This window comes from Salvelinus sp. IW2-2015, unplaced genomic scaffold (genome assembly GCF_002910315.2).
Source record: "Salvelinus sp. IW2-2015 unplaced genomic scaffold, ASM291031v2 Un_scaffold649, whole genome shotgun sequence".
NCBI lineage: Eukaryota > Metazoa > Chordata > Actinopteri > Salmoniformes > Salmonidae > Salvelinus > Salvelinus sp. IW2-2015.
Genome location: NW_019942589.1, coordinates 235,805 through 248,839, shown reverse-complemented (window position 1 = coordinate 248,839; position 13,035 = coordinate 235,805). Strand labels below are relative to the sequence as shown.

At 39.1% G+C, this 13,035-nt stretch overlaps 1 pseudogene; it reads left to right on the top strand.

The window, feature by feature from the left end:
• The first annotated feature begins 798 nt into the window (after positions 1 to 798).
• Positions 799 to 13,035, top strand: part of LOC112068692 (guanylate cyclase soluble subunit beta-1-like) — a 52,883-nt pseudogene continuing 40,646 nt past the window's right edge.

Below are 13,035 nucleotides of genomic sequence, written 5' to 3'. Positions count from 1 at the left end.
ATCCACAGGGCTCTTCTTGCAGGCTCTATTTCCCTACTTGGGAACATTGTGAACCGTAGGTCGGGATTTCTGACCTGGTTACATGTACATTGAACAACACAGTAGCTTTTCGGCATGTTTAGTTAWTTCTGTATAACTATTAACCATTGTAAAAGAGTTGGCTCTTTTACAATTGGGTCAATAAGAAAGAAAATGTGTTTATGAATTCCAAAAAGTTGTTTGAGAATTCCTTATTACGTGATTATCGAGTATACTGTGCATTATAGGGAAATAATGCATGCTCTATAATTCCCTTCAAGAAAATTCAGAAATTAGTATGCCATGATATAGTTAAGCAATAAGGCACCTCGGGGGTGTGGTATATGGCCAATATACCATGGCTAAGGGCTGTTCCAGCACGACGCAAAGCGCAGTGCCTGGATACAGCTTTTAGCCGTGGTATATTGGCCATAATAGCAAACCCCCGAGGTGCCTTATAAACTGGTTACCAACGTAATTAGAGCAGTAAAAATAAAGTTTTGTCATACCTATGGTATACGGTCTGATATACAGCCAATCAGCATTCAGGGTCGAACCACCCAGTTTATAATCTATTCTACCTAGGATTTGTTTCTATCATTTGATTGTGGAATTMAAATAGGTTGGTTTCGTTGTGTAGTCTTTCTTTTACAGTGTATAAATAACGTTTGATGGTACTGTTTTCATAAWCAACGCTGTCTTCAGCGAGCAACCCTCACTACTTCCTCAGTGGTCAGTTGCCGAGMGAGTATTTTTGTCCTTGAGCTCCCATTGGACACATTCGATGTCAATTTGATGAGGAATGTTTTCAAGAATGGAGCCGCAACGTAACATCTGCAAACTGTGAAGGTGCCGTGTTGATTTAGACATAACAGTTTACATTGATAGGGAATCGTGAAGAACTGGTCGTAAAAATGGTATGTAAACAMCAACATATTAGATTTCACGGCGACATTTGATTGCCATGGCTATTTTGATGTGTAGTGGTGTGTTTTCCCGTATGAGAACGAGCTATCAGCCTATGGCTACAATATCTGTTCACCATGCTACTCACTGTAAATTAACACTGAAATTCGTGATGCGAGTGCGATTTTATCGTTCTAATATTCATGTTGCATCAATGAAAACATTATTTGCTGTTGAACAAGTCATTCCAATTACTGTGGAATCATAASACTATCATCACTCTAAGACATTTATTGACATACTTGTATTTTCGATTTATGTTTCTCTATTTCTGTTTTATATCCGTTTTTAGTATGGTTTTGTCAATCACGCCTTGGAACTACTTGTATTAAGAAATTATGGCGAAGACGTGTGGGAAGACATCAAGTGAGTTCAAAGATTTGTTTTGTATTTGTGATTGACACAGGGCATTTGCATACCATAATTCWAAGTTGAAAATAAAAACTAAATGTGGCCATGATGCAAAACAAAGGAATCAGCAGGTATGTTCAGTAGATAGATATGTTAGTAACGCTTCACATTAAGTTGCTCCTATAACTGTGTGTAGCAGCATTGTAGTAACACACTTTACACACATGAACGCATAGATCTTGTATTGTAGATATGTGGTAGGAGAGTAACTTTTTTATTTATTTATTTGATTTCACCTTTATTTAACCAGGTAGGCAAGTTGAGAACACGTTCTCATTTACAATTGCGACCTGGCCAAGATAAAGCAAAGCAGTTCGACACATACAACAACACAGAGTTACACATGGAGTAAAATAAACATATCATTAATTTATATATTCGGTAGATAGAATTAATGATCTATTTCAATGTTATGCTTAAGTGATTGGTGGTAGTATAGTGGAGGTGAATAAAGAAGCAGTGGTGGTCTGTTTAAAAGTTTTATATAAAATATAAATATTACAATATTAGCTAAGTAATATTATCACTATGGAGGTTTATAGTGGCTTTATACTTTAGTGGTTGATGTCAGTGCTTACTTAGTGATACTGTGTTGGAAATAATTTATGAAATGTATCGATTTTAAATTGTAGATTAACTGCCTTAATGTTACATAATATAATATAAATTACACTACTGTCTTAAGTAAATTACCATGTAAATAACAATTGCTGTTACTTTACATTGTTATTACACTTTAATTTTGTTATCTACATTGTCTGACCACAACTTTAGTAACTACCAATATGTAATGGATAATAATGTCAATAATAATCATGTCCATTAACCATATTATAGTTTGAAATCAATAATTCTCCCCTATTGCTAGACAGAGTGGATAACGAATGGCCATGTCATTTCAGCTGATGATACATACCAGCAGATTATATGCGGGCCTATCTGTAACTTAAAGCATGTGACATAAACACAGCAACAAAAATAAAAACAATATAATATTAATTAATTATTAAATTACACCACTCTTATGAAAGGCGAGCCAATTTTTACTCATCATTTCATTTTCATTAGCTTTCTAATAGTGGTGATAAAGGGAGTTTTGCATTTATGATACCAATCTCTTTTTCAAAGTGCTCAAATATTTGGCAAGATCCATGTTTATTTTTCTTCTTCAGTCTCTTTGCTGTTCCAGGACCCAGATCTTCTCATCCCATCCTATCCTATAAGAACAGAGGCACAGCTGCCTCTCCGAAAAGCGTGTTTTGAGGAATCTGGTCATTTTTATCACCCAAGAACATTGTGCGGCAATATTTTCTCAACCTATCTTTGGCTGACATAATTCAACATATAATGTTGCCTAATTATTCAAGCTAGGTTTTATTTTCAGATCTTGCAGGCTCAGAGCAATTGAAAAAGTAATTTCTTATTTCCACTACAATTTTCACGTTTGTTCAGCAGATCACATGTTCAGAAAGTGGTTGCTAGCCAGCACAGAAAATCAGTCTTGTTTTCTTTCAGATAACTCGGTAATCAGGTTTAAATAGACCCTCATTAGGATATATAACAGGCTTATTTATTAGCATCCAAATTACATTTTTCATTGTAATTTCAAATATAGATACTCCCTAGATGCAGTTAGTGCTCAAAGGTAATAAGTATGCATACATTCATGAAGGTGTCATGACTTTTTTCTTAAAGTTTTTATGAATGCTTATGTATACCCCCATAAAGTAAAGTGTTTACGATTGTTTTTTTTGGACCAATATAGTGTAGCTATCACTTTACTGAAGGACCCTTATGTATGATTTTTTAAGGCTTTTTATAACAACTATTTAAGACGTTATTAATCATTTCTATGTCATTATGGCTTAATATAATCATACGGCATACAATGTTTATGAAGCTAGTTTTTAATGGATACTATAGAGGACAAGCAAATATGTTGTCATATGCTCTTTGTCAAGTGCCTATTTATTACTTAGTGTAATTAATCACATGTTAATATGATATCTAATAATTCAATTGTCTTTTTTCCTGTTATTCAGGAGGGAGGCGCAAACTCGATGTAGAGGGTCAGTTCCTTTGTCAGAATCTATATGAAATGCCAAACATACGACCTTGTTGCTGCGGCAAGCAAAGTTCTAAGTATGTTTTTTAATCATGTTTTGAAATGCAAGATACTTTACTTGAACCAGTTTATTTTCAAACATAATTGGGTATGTGCATCACTTTAAAATATGGTACCCTTTATAAAGGGTAACTTATTGTAAAGTGTTACCAATGGGACTGAGACGGTGTATGCAACAAGTGTTCATGTTTTTTTCTTCTTTTTTTTTCTTGCAGAGATTGATGCAGGGTGTATCCTACAGATGTTTGGGAAGATGTTTTTTGAGTTTTGCCAAGAATCAGGGTATGACACCATCCTGCGTGTTTTAGGCTCCAATGTCCGTGAATTCTTGCAGGTAAGCACTCCAGTTCCCTTCTTAATCTTTCTTCAGTTAACAGAGACTAATGTAAAACCATGTCCTCTTCAATGTCATGAATGCTTCAATGTAAGTTAAATATGACCTATATTTCAATTGTACAGTGCCAAAACAATTCTGTGACCGCCCCCTCGTCTTTGGATTTGGGGGAGTTGACCATGTAATTCAAATATGACAGTGGCAGTTAGATTTGCCAAGACCGAACCCTCTATTTACAAATAGAAAATGTAGGGCTTCACTTTGGGTTGAAACAGAGATAAAGGAGTGAGGACTGGAGTTATGCAACCTTGTTCTAAAGGCCTGCTTTAGGCCTGCCTTGCCTGCTCCCAGATCTGTTTATGCTGTGTAGCCAACTCCTATGGTGTTTGGTATGACAATGACCACAGGAGTTGGCTATATAACACAAACTGATATCGGACCAGTCTAAGTGGAATCTTAATGGAGAGAAACTCCTGTTTCAATCATTTATGCAACCCCCATACAGAATCTGGATGCCCTCCACGACCACCTAGGTACCATTTACCCTGGGATGAGGGCTCCGTCCTTCCGCTGCACCGACGCGGAGAAGGGCAACAATCTGATCCTGCACTACTACTCGGAGAGGGAGGGGCTCCAGGACATTGTGATCGGCATCATCAAGACGGTGGCCCAACAGATCCACGGCACAGAAATAGAAATGAAGGTGTGCTGTTTCAAATAAAATAATAAGTATATTATTACTTAAAAGGATTGGACCCTTTAAAAAACAATTGGGCCTAAAATTACATACCCAAATCTAACTGCTTGTAGCTCAGGACCTGAAGCAAGGATATGCATATTCTTGATGCCATTTGAAAGSAAACACTTTGAAGTTTGTGGAAATGTGAAATTAATGTAGAGACAGCAGGGATTCAAACTGTAGAAGCCATTTCCTACTTTTGAATTTAAAAATGGATTTTATCAAACAAAACTATGCTACATTTTATCTCTGGGACCCTCCGGATGACAAATCAGCGCAAGATTACTGAATGTAAGTACATTATTTACCTTCAGAGGTGAATGTATAAAACCATTTGCTGTGATACAAGTTTGTTGTTGTGCACTCTTCTCAAACAATAGCATGGTATTTTTTCACTGTAATAGCTACTGTAAATTGGATAGGTCAGTTAGATTAACAAGAATGTAAGCTTTCTGCCCATATAAGACATGTCTATGTCCTGGAAAGTTTGCGGTTATTTACGTCTTTCTAGTTAGCAACAATCGTCCCAGTATAGGGACACCGATCTCGTAGATCCTTAAGAAATTAAAGGGATAGTTCGGGATTTTGGCAATGAGGCCCCTTGTCTACTTCCCCAGAGTCAGATGAACTCGTGGATACCATTTATATGTCTCTGTATTCAGTATGAAGGAAGTTAGAGGTGGTTTCGCGAGCCAATGCTATCTACTGCTAGACCTAACTCAGGCACTGTTTTTTTGTGTGTAGTTATTCGGATTCTGTGCTGCTTGGGGTTCTTACCTTCAGTCCAAAATGGGACAGTGGTCGACTTTCAAATGCCCCTCTCCATTCAGGAGTTGTTTGGGTCTACGCAACTGCTAGTGTTGGTCACTCAGTGGGCAGTTTTTGATCTGAGATATTGTTGGGTCTCTGTTGACTTGGGTCAGAGGTCTATGAAAGGGGTAGAGTTTTAGTACACTCAGAAGGTGACGTAATGCAACTACCAAATAGCTAGTAGTTATAGTTTAAGATACTTTATTTTAAAGGGTTTAACAATTATTAGACTGATAAGTGTCATGATAGTTTTAAAGCTAGGAATATGTGAATTAGTTATGTACCTTCTTTATAGCATAGCAGTCCATGCAGCAAACACCAGGTGGAATTAGTATATACCATAGGTATAGACTTGGATAGTCCTTTCAGAAATCTTGTCTCTGAGCACTTAGGTTACCTCCTCATTTTCAGAGAAAGCCAACTCTACTATCAAACCTAATCATATCGCAGAGATAGGTGTCAGTATGTATTTTTTTTATCTCACAGGCTCAGCGTAAAATTAAATGGGGGAGCTGAATTGACAGACCCTCCAAATAGGACACCAGATTTTCTGGAAATGTTATTAGTCGTTGCCACGGAAACCGTGTGCGTCAAGCCATTGACGTCAGTGTATAGACTAAAAAGGACTTGTTGTGYCCAGGCAGTAACCCACACAAGAACATCACTGTGTTTAAAACCATCACACCAAACCTTAGATATTTATATAAAGACATACAGTATTTCGATGTCTATGCGTTTACCAATCACCCACCGGTATCTCTTACATTATCTCTTGCCATAATGGGTGGACTGGCGGACATTTTGAGTGTCCCCATAAAGTAAAGCAGGATATAAACACAGGAAGCATAGCATGCACTCATTCTAATTTTATGGTTGCACCTTCCTCCCTTTTATGAAATCCATTCTTCCTTCACCAGGTGATCCAGCACAAGGGTGAGGAGTGTGACCACATCAAGTTCCTGATCGAGGAGAAGGACTCGGAGGAGGAGGCCTTCTATGAGGATCTGGACGGCTTCGAGGAGAACAGCACGCAGGAGACCCGGATCAGCCCCTACACCTTCTGCAAGGCCTTTCCCTTTCACCTCATGTTCGACAGGGACCTGATGCTTACTCAGTGCGGCAACGCTATCTTCCGTGTGCTGCCGCAGGTTTATGTCTATTTAGCTATAGGACATTGAGATTTTATGTGTGTAAATAACTACTCTTATACTGCATTATGACTGCATTATAACTCAGTAGGAGTGTGTTAATAATGCACTGTAGGTATATGGGTTTCACAGGTAGCCTGCAGTTGTAATGCAAATATGTGGTTATAATGTATTGTAAGACTTGGCATAAGTATGTATGACCCCCTTATGAAGTGTTTTGCTGTTTTATTCCTTAGCTCCAGCCGGGCATCTGTAACCTGCCCTCCGTGTTCTCTCTGGTGCGTCCACACATAGACTTCAGCTTCCAAGGCATGCTCTCCCACATCAACACTGTCTTCGTTCTGCGAAGCAAGGTACGCCAAGAATACTCACTGCTGAAACTTTTCGCATTTTTATTTAATGTTAAAAAATTACATCACAAAAATAGAGGAACTAGATAGAAAGCTACATTTATATTTTCTGTGTGTCCTGGCTGTTTGTGTGTCCATGTGTGTCTCTGCCTGTGTGTGTGTGTATATTATGTCCTTCCAGGAGGGCCTCTTGAACGTGGAGACTTCGGAGAATGAGGACGAGCTGACTGGTGCTGAGATCAGCTGCCTGAGGCTGAAGGGACAGATGATCTACCTGCCCGAGGCGGAGAACATCCTCTTCCTCTGTTCTCCCAGGTTCTGCTGCTGTTTTTGTCTAACATCACAATGTGCTGTTCTAGGCTTCGTTCCAAATGGGCACATAAGGCTCTGGTCAGAAGTAGTGCACTATATAGGGAATAAGGTTCCATGTGCCCTGGTCAAAAGTAGTGGAKTGTTTCAGGAATAGGGTGCAATTTGGGATGTAGTCCTAGACTTGGGTTGGATGGCTGGGCTGGATGGATGTCTCTTGGTTGGTGTGTGAAACCTAAATTGGATTCAAAACCACAGCTACTGTAGTGCAGCAGATGGTCTGGCCTTAAAGGGCCAATCTACAGTGGAAACAATAAAAGTCCAACCCRGCCTTTGCTTTGGTAAAAAGCTGAGGGATGGGTCTAAAAATGTAACTACTCTCAGATTCAGACAGAGCTATGGCTGCAATGACTGACCATCCATTATATACAAATTATAGTTTTAACCATGTTTTGAGGRTATACAGTGTTTGTTTACATTTGCAATGTTTAATAACTTTGGAGTAAAACAAGGTTCTATTTGGGTTCTGACAGGGTGTCACAGTTGAACTAKGCTCATTAGGATTTTAAGTGATATTCAAGAATCAGTGTATACATACATACATACAGTTGAAATCGGAAGTTTACATTCACCTTAGCCAAATACATTTAAACTCAGTTTTTCACAATTCCTGACATTTAATCCAAGTAAAAATTCCCTGTTTTAGGTCAGTTAGGATCACCACTTTATTTTAAGAATGTGAAATGTCAGAATAATAGTTGAAAGAATGATTTATTTCAGCTTTTATATTCATCACTTCCCAGTGGGTCAGAAGTTTACATACACTCAATTAGTATTTGGTAGCATTGCCTTTAAATTGTTTAACTTGGGTCAAACGTTTCGGGTAGCCGTCCACAAGCTCCCACAATAAGTTGGGTGAATTTTGGCCCATTCCTCCTGACAGAGCTGGTGTAACGGAGTCAGGTTTGTAGACCTCTTTGCTCGCACATGGTTTTTCAGTTCCGCCACAAATTTTCTATAGGATTGAGGTCAGGCTTCGTGATGGCCACTCCAATACCTTGACTTTGTTGTCCTTAAGCCATTTTGCCACAACTTTGGAAGTATGCTTGGGGTCATTGTCCATTTGGAAGACCCATTTGCGACCAAGCTTTAACTTCCTGACTGATGTCTTGAGATGTTGCTTCAATATAACCACATCATTTCCTACCTCATGATGCCATCTATTTTGTGAAGTGCACCAGTCCCTCCTGCAGCAAAGACACCCCACAACATGATGCTGCCACCCCCGTGCTTCACTGTTGGGATGGTGTTCTTCGACATGCAAGCCTCCCCTTTTTCCTCCAAACATAACGATGGTCATTATGGCCAAACATTCTGTTTTTTTTCATCAGACCAGAGGACTGAAAAGTACGATCTTTGTCTCCATGTGCAGTTGCAAACCGTAGTCTGCTTTTTTATGGCGGTTTTGGAACAGTGGCTGCTGCCTTACTGAGCGGCCTTTTAGGTTATTGTCGATAAGGACTCGTTTTACTGTGGATATAGATACTTTTGTACCTTTTCCTCCAGGCATCTTCACAAGGTCCTTTGCTGTTGTTCTGGGATTGATATGCACTTTTCTCACCAAAGTACGTTCATCTCTAGGCGATAGATCGCGTCTCCTTCCTGAGCGGTATGACGGCTGCGTGGTCCCATGATGTTTATACTTGCGTACTATTGTTGTACAGATGAACGTGGTACCTTCAGGCGTTTGGAAATTGCTCCCAAGGATGAACCAGACTTGGTGGGGTCTACAATTTTGTTCTGAGGTCTAGCTGATTTCTTTTGATTTTCCCATGATGTCAAGCAAAGAGGCACTGAGTTTGAAGGTAGGCCTTGATACATCCACAGGTACACTCCAATTGACTCAAATGATGTCAATTAGCCTAACATAAGCTTCTAAAGCCAATACATAATTTTCTGGAATTTTCCAAGCTGTTTAAAGGCACAGTCAACTTAGTGCATGTAAACTTCTGACCCACTGGAATTGTGATACAGTGAATTATAAGTGAAATTATGTCTGTAAACAATTGTGGGAAATGACTTGTGTCATGCACAAAGTAGATGTCCTAACCGACTTGCCAAAACTATAGTTTGTTAACAAGAAATTTGTGGAGTGGTTGAAAAACGAGTTTTAATGACTCCAACCTAAGTGTATGTAAACTTCCGATTTCAACTGTATATAGCCATTAGTTTGGATGTAGCAGCTACAGATTTTTAAAAGGGACAACCTTTCATAACACTTTACTTAAATCATCCATTTATATGTTGTCTTATAACCAGGCTTATGTCTCAACCTTACTGTATTTAGTTAATAACCAATGCATCTTTCATTAGCTGTCCAACTGTATTTTTTAGTCAATCTAATCGATAATAATCGTAAACATAGGTGCCTTTCCAAGATGTGCCGGCCCGAATGCATGCCAGTTTTGACAGATTAGATTGCATAACCACGATTTGTGATGCTAAATATGCACATGTCGAACAAATCTTATGCATTGTTATAATGATGTTACAGGACTGTCATCTGAAGAATTCTGAGAAGTTAGTTGAAAAAATTTATATGATTGGTGGCGATAACGTTATCGCCCCCTTTGCCTTGATTTATGCTGGTGTGATGTTAGCTCATGTGGTATGCTAAATATAACGATATATTGTGTTTTCGCTGTAAACACTTAGAAAATCTGAAATATTGTCTGGATTCACAAGATCTTTGTCTTTCAATTTCTGTTAGGCTGTGTATTTTTCAGAAATGTTTTAGGATGAGTATTTGGTAATTGACGTCGGTCTCTGTAATTATTCCGGCTGCTTCCAACGCTATTCAGATTGCAGCTGCAATGTACAACTGTGATTTATACCTGAAAAATGCACATTTTTCTAAAAAAACATATCCTATACCATAAATATGTTATCAGACTGTCATCTTATGAAGTTGTTTCTGGTTAGTGGCTATATATATATCTTTATTTAGTCGAATTAGTGATAGCTACTGATGGAGTAAAAAACTGGTGGAGGTAAAAAAGTGGTGTATTTTGCTAACGTGTAGCTATAGATTTACATATTGTGTCTTCCCTGTAAAACATTTTAAAAATCAGAAATGATGGCTGGATTCACAAGATCTGTATCTTTCATCTGGTGTCTTGGACTTGTGATTTAATGATATTTAGATGCTTGTATTTACTTTGTGACGCTATGCTAGGCTATGCTAGTCAGCTTTTTTACTGTGGGGGTGCTCCCGGATCCGGGATGAGTACTTAAGTAGAAGTTAACACATTTTCTGGTTGAAAACGGCCTGTTGGTAGTAGTCGTGTACACCATTTCTAGTCCCAGAAGTGACTAAAAGGTGTAATTAGGATAACTTGAGTCATAAAGTCAGTATTTTCCAAAAATAAAATGTCAGAGGGTTGGGTTTGATTTTAAGTTATGCACACAAACACGTGGMTATTGGTTTGTAAATTTTCTCTTGGAATGCACAAGATGTTGAATCTCTTTATGGGGCTAGTTAGGTACCGTCAATAAAATTACATAATGTATATGGGACAATATGTTCACATTTCAATAGTTCCACATTTTAGTGACATAAAAACCTCAAACCAACTATAAATTGTATAAATTCATGTAAAATATTGAAAGCTTTTAATAAGAAAACTAAAAGGTGTGCAACATGAACATATTGTCCCATGCCAACCAAAAGCATAACCCTCCTGCGTTCATAAGAGGACAAGCCTTTATGATGTCTTTATGTATAACATTTTCAACTGACCCAAATTACTTGTTTAGTCAATCTATCACAACTCCGGAGAAGACTTCGAACTGTCTGCATCTGGGTAACAAAAGTTTATTGCAAAAACAGGGAGCAGGCAAACGACCGGTCAAGGGCAGGCAGAGGTCAGTAATCCAGAGCAGAGTACGAAAGGTACAGAACGGCAGGCAGTCTCATGGTCAGGACAGGCTGAATGGACAAAACTAGAGAGTACGGGAAAAACGCTGGTAGCCTTGACAAGACGAATTGGCAACAGACAAACAGAGAACACAGGTAGAAATACACTGGGGAGGATGGGCGACACCTGGAGGGGGTGGAGACGAGCACAAAGACAGGTGAAACAGATCAGGGTGTGACGCAATCATTATAAGATGATCGTTATTAGTTATTAAAAAAGGGGCATACATTCTAATCATAATGCATTATGTTGTCCCTACTGAACACAGCRCCTGTTGAGTTGTGTTCAACCACTGTTCAGTCTCTGATGCGTCACCAACACTGTGTTCAGTGTGATGAACCTGGATGACCTGACGCGGAGAGGCCTTTACCTGAGCGACATCCCGCTGCACGATGCCACACGTGACCTGGTGCTGCTGGGAGAACAGTTCCGTGAGGAGTACAAGCTGACCCAGGAACTGGAGATCCTGACTGACCGTCTGCAGCACACCCTTCGGGCCCTGGAGGATGAGAAGAAGAAGACGGACAGGTTCGTAGAGACTCCCAACCCATCGCCCTCACCGTTTGATAGACTCAACCTCCTTCACCCATTTCCATTTTATTTTTAAAAAATTATGTAAAGGGATGGTCCACTCCAAATAGAATTTCAGCAGTGTTGGAGTCTTTGGTGTAGCTTTCTAAACTCCCGACTCTGACCACGCCCCCCCCCCCCCCCCCCCCCCCCCCCGACTGGGGTTCGAGCCCTGTTGTGGCCACTTTTCTCTGTGTCTATCTCCCTCTAACTTCCTACTGTACTGTCAAAAATGATAACTTACACATTTATTTAAAATTGACAACATACCTTTCGTGAATGTGAAACCTAATTAACCACAAATTGTTTGAACTTTGAGCGCCATAGCGCCAATCTGCTCAGTAGTGCGGATTGCCTAAGAAGGAACTTATGGACCGCTCTTCTACTGAAAATCAGAAAAGGGGTGGCTTCCCTTGATCCTTGATCCTCATGAACATTAACATATTTTTATAAAATATACTACACTACATTATACCTCATGTAATGTCAATAACTGTCTTTCTATTTTATTGCAAAATGCCAATGAATGTGTGAGGTACAACTCTTCATATAAAATACCAGTCAAAAGTTAGGACACRGACTCATTCAAGGGATTTTCTTTATTTTCACTACTTTCTACATTGTCGAATAATAGTGAAGACATCAAAACTATGAAAAAACACATATGGAATCATGTAGTAACCAAAATGTGTTTGAGATTCTTCAAAGTAGCCACCCTTTGCCTTGATGACAGCTTTGCACACTCTTGGAATTCTCTCAACCAGCCTCATGAGCATTTCAATTAACAGGTGTGCCTTGTTAAAAGTTCATTTGTGGAATTTCTTTCCTTCTTAATGAGTTTTAGCCAATCACTTGTGTTGTGACAAGGTAGGGGTGGTATACAGAAGATAGCCCTATTTGGTAAGACCAAGTCCATATTAAAAGGCAAGAACAGCTCAAATAAGCAAAGAGAAATGACAGTCCATCACTACTTTAAGACATGAAGGTCAGTCAATCCGGAAAATGTCAAGTGCAGTCGCAAAAACCATCAAGCGCTATGATGAAACTGGCTCTCGAGAGGATCGCCACAGGAAAGGAAGACCCAGTTACCTCTGCTGCGGAGGATAAGTTCATTAGAGTTAACTGCGCCTCAGATTGCAGCCCAAATAAATGCTTCAGCATTCAAGTAACATCTCAACATCAACTGTTCAGAGAAGACTGCGTGAATCAGGCCTTCATGGTCAAATTGCTGCAAAGAAACCAGTACTAAAGGATAATAATAAGTGACTTGCTTGGGCC